Source organism: Mustela putorius, unplaced genomic scaffold, assembly GCF_011764305.1.
Source record: "Mustela putorius furo isolate JIRA1106 unplaced genomic scaffold, ASM1176430v1.1 tig00000151_pilon_pilon_pilon, whole genome shotgun sequence".
NCBI lineage: Eukaryota > Metazoa > Chordata > Mammalia > Carnivora > Mustelidae > Mustela > Mustela putorius.
Window position 1 is genome coordinate 2970918 of NW_025421296.1, and position 11801 is coordinate 2982718.

The 11801-nt window shown below is 38.3% G+C and overlaps 1 long non-coding RNA gene across 2 annotated transcripts in view; it reads right to left on the reverse strand.

Moving 5' to 3' along the window:
* The window catches only part of LOC101688061, a 74465-nt gene extending 63161 nt beyond the window's left edge, over positions 1 to 11304 (reverse strand). For both annotated transcript variants that reach the window (XR_001176489.2, XR_001176488.2), the window contains exon 1: positions 11103 to 11304. This is a non-coding gene — a long non-coding RNA (uncharacterized LOC101688061). The remainder of the gene's footprint in view (positions 1 to 11102) is intronic.
* Between the last annotated feature and the right edge of the window lie 497 nt (positions 11305 to 11801).

Consider the following 11801-nt stretch of genomic DNA (forward strand, 5'->3'; position numbering starts at 1 on the left):
TCTTTCTTTCAGCAGGTGTTCAGGGTGCTGTGGTTTGCCGAGGGTAACTTAACAAATCCATTACTTTTGTTGCCTGGAAGCATTCCAGTGGGAGAAGTTGTGGCTAGTACTATGTTGTAAATTGCACCCAAAAGTTAGAATCACAGAATAACAAGTCTCTTGCCTTAAATCCTATTTTATCCAAAGTTATGGAATGAATCAGGTATTGATTCACTTGAGCTGTATTGCATACCTACTGTGTGCCAGACATTGTACTTTCACTTATGCAAAGTGTGTAAATTGTGTGTGCATAATCAAGCCACACTAGCATACACATTTTATAAACTCTAGTTAAAATATTCCCAGGGTTTATTTTCCACTTTGCCTCTGTCTTACAGCCAAGCTTGCATAATTTCTTTCTATTCTGAAATTCACTGAAAAGGATTGATACTGGGGGTTTCTTTGCCATTGGTCATAAAGTTATGGACTTCTAGAGCTGCTTCCAAGTCTGCAGTTGTAATGGGGGAAAGGAATGCCCATTAACAATTCCTCCCCAACTCTAACTAGAAACTCTCTGTTTTGATCCTTTCTACAAATTGGGTTTTTTAAAAAACAAGATTTTGTTTGAAAAAGAAAGTCTATAAACTTTGGTATAAAACTTGATAACTCAGGAAAATAGTATTTATTAGATTGGTAGGTACCACTAAGTGCCACATACACCTGCATGGACCACTTCTAGTTGCACCTGGGATGTGTACTTAAAAAGGCTGAACCTGGGCACCCTGGATGGCTCAGGTGGCTAAACACTTGCCTTTGACCCGGGTCATGATCCTAGGGTCTGGAGCAGCAGGCTTCTTGCTCAGCAGAGAGCCTGCTTCTCCCTTTCTACCACTCCCCCTGCTTGTGCTTTCTCTCTCACTTTTGTTATCTCTCTCTGACAAATAAATAAATAAAATCTTAAAAAAGAAATAAAAGATGAACCTGAGGCAACCCCTTGCTCCCTAAACCCGCTGAAACAGATTCCCTGAACATTGGGCCTGTGAAAATTTTTTTAAACAGAAATTCTTATGTACATTAAATTTAATAATTTTTATATAAAAATTTATTTTATATACAAAAGAGTATGGGTAACATATATGTGTCAAGGACTACTAACCTCTTTGCCCTCTACCCAGCTTGAAAGATAGAAAATTATTATTTTCTTTGAGGCCTATCATTTGTCCCTCCAAAATCTCATCCTTTCTTTTCTCATTCTCTAAGTAGCCATTATAATGAATCTTTTGTGAATAATTCTCTTTTCTTTAGAGTTTCACTCAGATTAAGCAATGCATTGCTTGATCTTGCCAGGCTTTGGCAAAATGGAATTATGCTGTATGTATTATTTTGTCACCTGTCCTCTTTTGGAGTAAATTTGTGAGAGTCATCTATGTTGTTATGTATACCTATGATTTATTCTTTTATGTTTATTGGAGTCCAGGTATGAGTATTCCAAAATTATCCAGTTTCCTCTTTGCGGACTTCAGTAGTTTCAGTTTTTCCTCTCACAAACAACACTGCCATAAACATTTCTGTAACACATCTCATAGTTCTGAAAAAGTTATGGCCATAGAAGACTATATTCCAGGGTATATACCTGTGTGTAGGATTACTGGGTTATATGTGCAAATTCAAATTCACTAGGTGATACCAATTTTCCCACAATATGGCTGTATCAGGTATCAAAATGTAAGAAATTCTGTTGATTTTAATCAGATTATTATTACACACATTTATAAGAAAACATGGGATATGTGGGTGGCATAGTTCTGTTTCCATTTATCTGGTTAAAGTGTTCTCAGAGTCCTGTTCTTGCCTTGCCTATACACGGTTAAAGTGAAGGGCTTGAACTTAAAGTTTTAAAGATCTGTATGTGGAAGCTTCAGCTTGAGACCTTTATGATCTCACCTTCCACTTATTAGTACTGTCTTCAGCTTTTCTCTTCATTGGTGAAAATTCCTTTCTGCCAAATACGAGGCATTAGTAAAGGATGCTCATGGTTTTGTGTCAATTTTTTTTGTGTCAGGTATCGTGGGTTTCTCAGGTCTAAATCCTTGAAAATACTGTAAATCCTCATGATGGCCATCTCTGTGTTCTAAACGAAACAGTTTATCCTTTGATAATTGAAAATTAGTAGTGTTTTTATTGAGGAGGGTGTGGTAGACAAGCCACAAGTGTTTTCCTTTTCTTCTTTCTTTTGCCCAATTTCAGACCAAGGCGCTCAGAAATACTATTGGTCTTTACCCTTCACAATATCCTCTGTGTTGTAAAGGGAAGGGCGTGGACAAATCCCGCCCTTTCTCTTCATAGGGTGCTTTCCTGGGTGGTGGAAGTATCATGGATGTGTGATTAGGACAAGAGGTCTCTCGCTTAAGCTCCTTGGGAAGTCCAAACCAGGACTGATCACTCGAGGGGTCCAAAGAAATGTTTAGAGTGCTGGAGAACAAGGCGGAAGGTGTTTTGAATTGTTACCAAGACAATGGGGTTAGGCACACAAAAGGAGAAGGATGCAATTTTAGGGGAATACACAAAAACTTCAAGTTATTTTAGTGATGTTTTATTTCTTAAGAATAAATTATGATTCTTCTGGAATGGATAATAAATACATATATTTTTAAAAAGTATGCTATCCTGGAAATGGGTTTATGAAGAAGTAAATAGGAGGAATTAGATTACCACTAATCTGTAGTTTTTTCAGCCTTATTTGAGTGGATTTGCCTGTATGAGGTACTTGGGTGGACAGGGAGTTTCCAGGTCTAGGAGACACAATAGACAGATAAGATCTTATGTTGTTATGCATATGAATTTTAGCAATATTTACCAAATAATATACTAGATGGAAAAAACCCTATTTATACCAAGCAGGGAAAAGACTACAATTTATGAAGCTCTAAATGAGTCATCAAGGTTTCTCTTTATGGAGGAAGATAATATTAACAGCTGTTCTATTGGATTCCATTTGCTTAATTCAATAGGATTATTCTAATGGTTTATTTATTTAATGTTTTACATCATGTAAATATTTTGGTCTGATTGTAATATGCATTTGTTTTCACATTGCAGGTTTATACTTTTGCAATGAGGTATTTTTGCATGTGCTTTTTTAATCCAAGAAAATTACTGAAGCAGAACGAAGCTGTATTGAAGGACAAAGTGTTGACAGAATGATTATCAATGAAAGTAAAAATTTTAGTGCATTTTTCTTGATATATTGGCAACAAATACCCACTGCTTCTTTAATTTTCATGACCACATGATATTCTCTTCCTTGCTATCTTCTCATTTTGCTAGCTGCTCCTTCTTCGTTTCTTTAACTGGGTCCTCTGGTTGGTCAGGATTGACTATACTAAACAGACTAGATTATGCTCTAGTAACAAGAATTACAATGGTTTAGAAAGACATACATACAACCCATGCTATATGTCCCATGGGTTGGCAAGAGATTCTGCTCCACACAGTCTCTTGGGGCCCTAGTTTTAGAGATACTGCCCATATCTTATAGCTGTACCATTAGAACACATAGTCACCTTAGTTGCTATAGCAGGAAAAGGAATCTGAAAAAAATCATTTTTATGCCTTTCTTCTTGAAGTGACACATGCTGTTCATATTCTCCATTGGCCAAAAGAGTCACCTGGACCCGTCTAACTGCAAGTTTGCTGAGAAGTGCCTGGAGTGGGGGGAAGCACCAGATACCATTGGACACTTGCAATGTCTACTTCTATTTCTCCACCTGTCCTCTAAATGAACTGAATAAACTATTATGGGCCATTTTTCTTTCTATCTCTAGTCTCTTAATAGTTCCTATTCATCCTAGTATTTCCTGAAACATTTAATACAGTGCTTTCTATGTCTTACATGCTTAATATTCAGAATTTACCTGAACTGTAGTCAGTGGGTAATGTTGGTGCCACTGATTATGCAAAGTAAGACTGACATCTTAGACATCACAAACACATGCAATTCTGCTGTTGAATGTTGTGTAGAGAAGTGTATGTGGCAAAATGGGTTGATAGAAAGAGAGGAACTCATTGGTGAGGGTAACTATTCTGCTTTTTTGTTCAGAAAAAAATATATATATATAAGAGAAAAAAGAGAAACAAGGAGAAAAAAAGACAATCAGAGGTGTGGCAAGCCATAATCTAGATATAAAAAGACTAGGATTCAAGTCCTAAGTGTATTACTAGTAACTGTGTAGCCATGAGAAAATAGCTTCAAGTCTTAGAGTTTTATGTTATCCACAGGCCAACATAAGATATTGATCTAGATAATCACTGAGTTTCCCTACATCTGTACTTCCTTTGTGATTGTTTATTGACCTTTGTGAACCTTGGTCGAGACTGCGGACTCTAGGTCTTTCTCTTCTTTTTTGCCAGGTTACCTTATTTATGTAGGGGGATGATAGGTGTAATATTAACCTATGGAAGTAGAGGGAGTCTGAGTGTATAGGGTTGACCTGCTTGATGATAGCTTGCAGGTGGTCTGCCACACCTGTCCTCAGAGCTGGAGGGCTACTGAGTACACAGCTTCATATATGTGGACACATTTGTTATTTTACATTCAACACTGGAAGATTTTAGTATTCTAGTCAATGATTCCAAAATTCTAGAACATCACTCAAGATGAGCAGGTGTTTGATAGACATCATTTCCTCCGTTTTCCTATGTCTTGTTGAAGTGATTGAAAAGACGTTTACAAAAATAAATAAAAATAAAGTCATAACAATATTGAAAACCAAGGAAAGAAAACTGATGGTAGACCAGAACATTTAGGGAAATACTGCAAGATGAGAAATGGATGGGGTTAGATTGAAAAGCAGTAACAGGGGAAAATCCATTTATTGGAGATTAAAGCTATAGGCAATAAGAACATTCCAGGGAAGAGTGAAACTCAGATGTGAGACCAGGAATGGAGTGTGAAACATGTGACAGTCACCAGGGTACTTCATGAAAGAATTCACTTCTCAAATAGCTGAGCCTATAAGATTACCCTTCTAAGTTTGTGACACTTATTGTTTGTGTATTGAGTGGTGGCTTTAGTACCAGACTAACATACCATAAATACACTGGATAATCTGTCTGAGAATAATCTAGAAGTGAGTAATGAGGCTTGAGAAAAAACTAGAGCAGATTTGAGGCAAATCTAGGACAGTCACATCAGACACTATAAAAATTTAAAAGAAGGGACAGCTCTGCCTAAAAGTGAAATACAGTAAGGTTCTCTATCCTTGAGTAAAGTCCTCATTTGGGTGTCTATGGTGACCCCTCAGAGAAGCCTTCCTGAGATATGGATAGCCTTTCCATTCAGGAAAAGGGCCTGCTAGGAAAACCAACCTACACATTTGTTGTGGTCTTCCTGAATACTCTACCTAGATTTTAACACCATAAATATGAATTGACAACTGTGACATGAACTGAGTGTCCTTCAATTTATTCTGACACTCTCTACCTGGAGATAGCATTAGATCCTACAGGATAAAGGCTATCCCACAAGAGCGCCATCCTCCTCCAGAGCCCTCCTTGGGTTTGATCAATTTGCACAGAACTTTGCACAGAACTTCAGAAAACAATTTTCTTACTAGATTATAGGTTTATTACAAAACATACTGAAGGAATATTCCCAAGCAGTTGCCAAAACTTCCTTTGTTTCCAGGAAATTCCCTGTCTTCTCTGGCCAGATATGGACTACCTACCCGCCTTGTTGGTGGGAAACATGGCATCTGCTTCTCTGGAGCTGATGAGCTCCTGAACCAAGAACCCTTCTTCTGCCCTCTGGCAGCACTTTGTCTCTTCTGCTTCCCCATCCCCCTTTTCCCGTTTCTGCACCACCTTGGGTGTGGCCTACACTGCTGGCTACTAGACCATCCTCAGTGCCTTAGGCACCATGGCTCCTCCCTTCACTGTCAAGGAGCAAGAGGACCCTCCCCCCACTGCCCACTCCAGATTTCCCCATGTGTCTCAGGTGAAAATTGACCATGGGGAGGATCCACATGGAACACAATTCAGTATTTAAACCAAGTTCGTTGGTTTAATTAAGATAGATGTGTCTTTTAAGTTATCGGTGGTAAACCTGAAACTTTTATTCTGTCAAGGTTTACTGAAGGTCAGATAATCTCTTGTTATCTCTGTTGAGTTGTTAGTAAAAAGATGACTAAAATGATTAATTGTCTCATCAAAGTTTTCATGGGTAGTTGTTAAAATAGTTTTCAAAGTTTTTGGTAACCTGAAACTTTTAGTTTTGCTTGGATGACAAATGGAATTAAATTTGGTGGACATCTAGGTCTTTTTCAAATGGGGATAAAGTGCTAAAGCATTGATTACTGGACATAGGTTTGTGCTTTTGACTTATTGCAGAGAACTAAGGATATTTAAATCTGTTGGTAAACATGTTTTTTGCTTAACTGATTCACAAATTTGCCATTTATAAGAATTCTGGTGCAATAGTTCACAATTGGTTACTCAGTCTTCGCTGAGATTAAGGTTTCTAAAGTGCAAAATTTTGCTAACCTTAAAAAAGATAAGGAATGGAAATGCACATTTGTTGAAGGTAGAAGAAGGTAATTTTGTCCTACATGAGTTGTTGTTTAGAAGGAAATGGCTTGGGACAAAACCTGAATGCAAAGGAAAGTTGTAAAATGTTTGTGAAGGGAAATCTTTGCAAACAAATTTTAGGTGTGGTCAGGATGAACTAAGATTGAAATGAATGAATTTTAAAAAGACACAGGTATAGAAATTTGATTTTCTGGGGCGCCTGGGTGGCTCAGAGGGTTGGGCCTCTGCCTTCAGCTCGGGTCATGATTTCAGGGTCCTGGGATCGAGTCCCGCATCGGGCTCTCTGCTCGGCAGGGAGCCTGCTTCCTCTTCTCTCTCTCTCTGCCTGCCTCTCTACCTGCTTGTGATCTCTGTCTGTCAAATAAATAAATAAATAAAAATCTAAAAAAAAAAAAAAGAAATTTGGTTTTCTCTCTGTTCAAAAAGACAAAGTATTCTCAATTTTTGGTCTGCTCTTGACAAGAAAATTCAAATAGTTGTTTTCTCTCTGCCTGCTAAGAAAAACCAGTTTCTATGTCTAGCCTTTATCAGGTCTTGAACATCCCTAATCCTATGTAGGCATGTGCTTTAAAACTTTCTAAGGTTTTAACAAGATTTAAATCATGAACAAAGTCTTGTTGACTAAAGACTTGCTTGTGTGGTATGTAATGTTCTGGTTCTGGCTATTGAAGTGTTATGTATCACAGAATAACTGAGTTTCCTTGTCAATCGTATCATAGTGAACTCTCCTATCAGATCATTAACCATGTGTAATTTGGTTTTTGTCACTTATAATTATTCTAATTCTCTTGTAAAATAAGTTTCATCTTTAAGGAGGTTCATATAAAGGACTTTTAGGACAATACAGGTATTCAATATCTTTAAGATCAGAACTGAAATGAGTAAGAATTTCCAGAAGTAAGAAGCTGCATTCAGATTAAACCCAGAATCAGTAACATGGGACTAAATGAACTAAAAAGATGATTATAGCTTTGTGATCCTTGTTTGAAAAATGTTACTGTTTCCTTAATGTTCATTCTTCCTGATTAAGGGAAATTAAGATTTCTATGACATACAGAAACATGATAAAATAATCATTTGTAAGCAAATTAAAGCATTCAACTTTTCTATCTGAAGCCTCTGAAACCCAAAAGGTCTCCATAAGTATACCTTCTTCCATGGCAATCCTAGTCATTTGCACAAGTTCCATAAGAATCTGTTCTCCTTGTAACAGGACACCATTGGAAATGTTGGTTATTTTACCAAGGTTTTGACTGGAATGTCATATTTGAGAAAGACTTTCACAGACTCAGATATGACCAGACAGCTTTAAGAAGCTAAGGTTGACTTTATGAAACCTGGATCCATAAAGCCCCTTTGAACTGTTGGCCTGATACCTTGCTTACAGAGGTCCCAGCAACCTCACCAGGTGAGTAAAGAATGTCACTTCCTGGCAGGTACAGGAACCTCAGGATAATTTGGGGACCTCATGAACAAGAATCTGCCCAAATCTTACAGGTATTGCAGGTATGTCTTGGCTTGGCTTCTGGCCTGGAGAGGCTACTAAAAATTCAACCTAGAGATTCCTTATAAAGTTCCAGCAAAGCAGATTCTAAAAGATCTATATGATTACTCACTGTTCTTGCTGAGTGTATGTAAATAATAAGGCAGGTTTGTTAGAAATGGACTTGTTTCTCAAATAAATTAGTCCTGACTTTGCTATCTCTGGAAATGAGGGTTATTTTAGAGAGAAAAATTACATTTAAATAACCCACCTTTGTGGATGTAAATTCTAGGTTTGATTGTCTTTAAATGTTTGTTGTTTACCTAAGCTAGACAATTTGAGGTAAACTTCAGAGGTTGCACAATAGCTCATTTAGACAATCTTCTTATTTTTGTATTTATTTTTACTTATAATAATAACAGGACCCCATGGCACATGATTAAACAAAATGGGATTGATTCCCCAACAATTGTATAACTTACCACCTTGACCAATTCTGTGTGGCTGGGATAATGAAACCATTCCCTAAAAGCCAGAGCATACTCCACTCCATAGGGTTAACTATGGAGTTGTAGAGAATGGGTGACCCCACTTTCCTTATGATTGGATTGGGTGATGCACTTGGGGATAGCCTTATCTCCTGAGACAGATTTTCTCCCACTTGCCAGTGATCCTTTGTAATTAGAATGTTAACTCATTACCTCAAACAAAGAGGTCTTCTTGATGGTATTTTTCAGTCATATGTATCCTAGAAGCCACCTCTATTGAGGTGCAATTTCAAACAAAGGCTTAGCTAAGCATACAACAGTGCTCCTGGTAAAAGGAACCTCAAAGCTTACCATGGGACAGCCCCTAACAGTAATGACTTCACATCAGGTCCAGAGTGTCTTAGAAACCAATGGATGAAGGAGACTGACGTACTAAATATCAGGCTACACTTACAGATATGCCTGAAATAATACCTAAAACCTGTCGAACTTTAAATCCAGCTACCCTTATGCCTGGACATGAATGTCTTACTTCCATAGAGCATAACTGTTGGAGGTCATTGATCTTGTTTATTCTAGTCAACTGTATTTGAAAGATTCCCACAGTTAAAATTCACCTCAAAGGCTCAATGGCAGGCCACCCCCTATAATAAATAGACTTAGAGGAGACCTGGAACAGATTGGAAACTTAGAAGTGTCCCAGTACCTCCAAGCCCTGGGAAAAACTCTAGGGCACATCTCTATAGATGAGAAGCTTTAGAAAGGACCCCCTGAGACCATGTGGGTCAGGACCCCACACTGTTTTTCTAACCACCTCTACTGCCTTCAAGGTCTTAGGTGTCACCCAATGGATCCGCTGCTTTGGAGTTGGACGAATCACACCAGTGAAAAGCCCAACTAGACCCTATGGACCAACTCTGGCTCCACCTTCGATAAGACCCCACCAACTGATGGACATCTGTTCACCTTGGTCCCTGGCTATTATCAGCGCGATATCCCTCACCTCAGGAGTTGGACTTTATGCCACTGCCCCTTCTGACTGGACTTTCCCCCAGAAGCTTGTTCTTGTTATTGTTTATTGGGCAGCCTTAGGAACCTTAACATGGCTTGCTAAGTTCAGAGAAAACACTGTTACCAGGCAAGCCGCTGCCCAGATACTAGTCTTGCAGGGGTATTGGCCCATAATAGATGATAATGATGCCCTCTAAACTAAGGTGTTTAAAGGGACATCAAAGGGGGGAAATGATAAGTACTATACCCCAAAGATGAAACTGTACTCTAAGATGGCCAACCAAACCAGCAAGGGAATTCTAGTCCCTGTCTCAAAGCCCTTCTGGGTTCTTCTTTCCTACCCTGTTTCCCACGTGCGCCAAAAGTACCAAGTATGTGGAAGTAGAAGAGTATAAATTACCCTTGGGGCTTGGGGCTCAGACCCTTGGAGAATGGTCTCCTCTGAGCCCACCAGTATTAAATAAACCTCTAATCCTCCAAAGTCTCCAAATGCCGAGTGCCACTTGGTTCTTCCCCTAGGATCCAGTCCAGGTTCCATAACAAAAGGCTAGTACCAGGAGGTCCAGCACTATTCCCACTAATTGTAATTACAAAGCAAAACAGAGATAATGGGAGATAATGGGAGGGCAGGGGTAATAATGATAATAATAGATATCTTTAAAGTAGACCATTTCGACTGAACTGAAGAAAAACACAAGTCTGCTGATTAAAAGTGACATTGAGTTCTGAGCAGGATAAGTGAAGTTACATATATCCACACATACATATTCTACCATTGAATATATCCTGTGAAATTTGAGAACACAAAGTATAGAGAAAACATCGTGAGTACTTCCAGAGAGGAAGGGGAAAAGAAAAAAAAGAAAGAAAACCAACCAACCCCAAATCAGAACATTTTCCTTGAAAATGTGCGAGAATCAATAAATCACCCAGAATATACTTATAACTACAGAAATGAATGTTAGAAACCTTGACAATGCAAAACTAAGTCTATAAGAGAAGCAAAAGTGGAGTGTCGTATCATTATCAAATTCCTCATTTAATATTGATAACTTTAGAAATAGAATCTGCATCTGTTCAGTGAAGAAGAAAGTGAGTAATTATCTCTGAGGTGTGGAACCTGTGGGGTGGGAGGAAGGGACACTTATACTTATTTTTAGAGTTCTGTAAGAGTTGATTTTTCTTAAAACAATCTGCAGATATTAATGATGAAAAAAGAGTCACAGGCAGGCATCAGGGCCTCAGCCATTCTGCTCATAGAATTCTATTTTGTGACCATTTCCCCCAGTCAGACCCTCTTCTAGACCTGCATGATGAGTTTGGCTGCCACACTCTCCAGGACAAGAAGCTCTGGGTGTCATGAAGACAGCCAGAAGACCAGTGAGTGGGGGGATGGGGGGTAACTTGGATTTGCTACAATTTACCAGCGCAGTTTGATTGATACATTGGCCCTGACTGTTTCAGTATTTTTTCATCTGTAAAATGGGAGGTTGCATTAAATCAGTGAATTTCAGGCTGTGTTTGCAGAGCTCTGAAACTGATGATGAAATACTTACAGAGGCAGCCCCTAAGAACGAGGGGGTTTGGAGGAAGGCTCAGATTCCTCACTCTCAATTTCACCAAAGCAGTTGTGTTTTGACCTACTTTCAGTGATGATTTCCATATAAGATGCCATTTGAGTGAAGGGTGCTGTGTTAAAGTGGTGTGAACTCTATAGGACTAGATGTTGCCCAGGGTCCTTTTCAGCACTAAGATCCTATGATTCTGGAAAAGACAGTTGTGCAAAAAAAAAAAGTCATTGGATATCAATGAACAGCCTTTTTTTTCTTCCCCCATTTTCTTTGAAAACAAATTCTAGCAACAATGAATCAAAGATTCTTTTGATATAAATACATAATTTTAGACTTAGGAAGAAAATGTAGGGTTAAATACATTATTGGATTTTCAGCCCAAGTCATTTTGTAAGAACCACTTTTCATATCTGCAAAGTTTTTGTTTATCAGGCTTCCTGATATGCATACTACTGTACTCCCTGGCAAATTTATGTTTTTTTCCCCCACACTTGAGGAAAAGATATGTAATAGTTTAATTAAATCTCCCCCTACTTTATCATAGAGCTTCTTAACCATACATTTTCCCTTTTTCTGCTGTCTGTGAGATGATAGAAATGACAGAAAGGAAAGATACTGCTTGGGCTGTGCAAATGCCTGGCTATAAATTAATCTTAAATTAATCTAGAAAACATTAAATTAAAC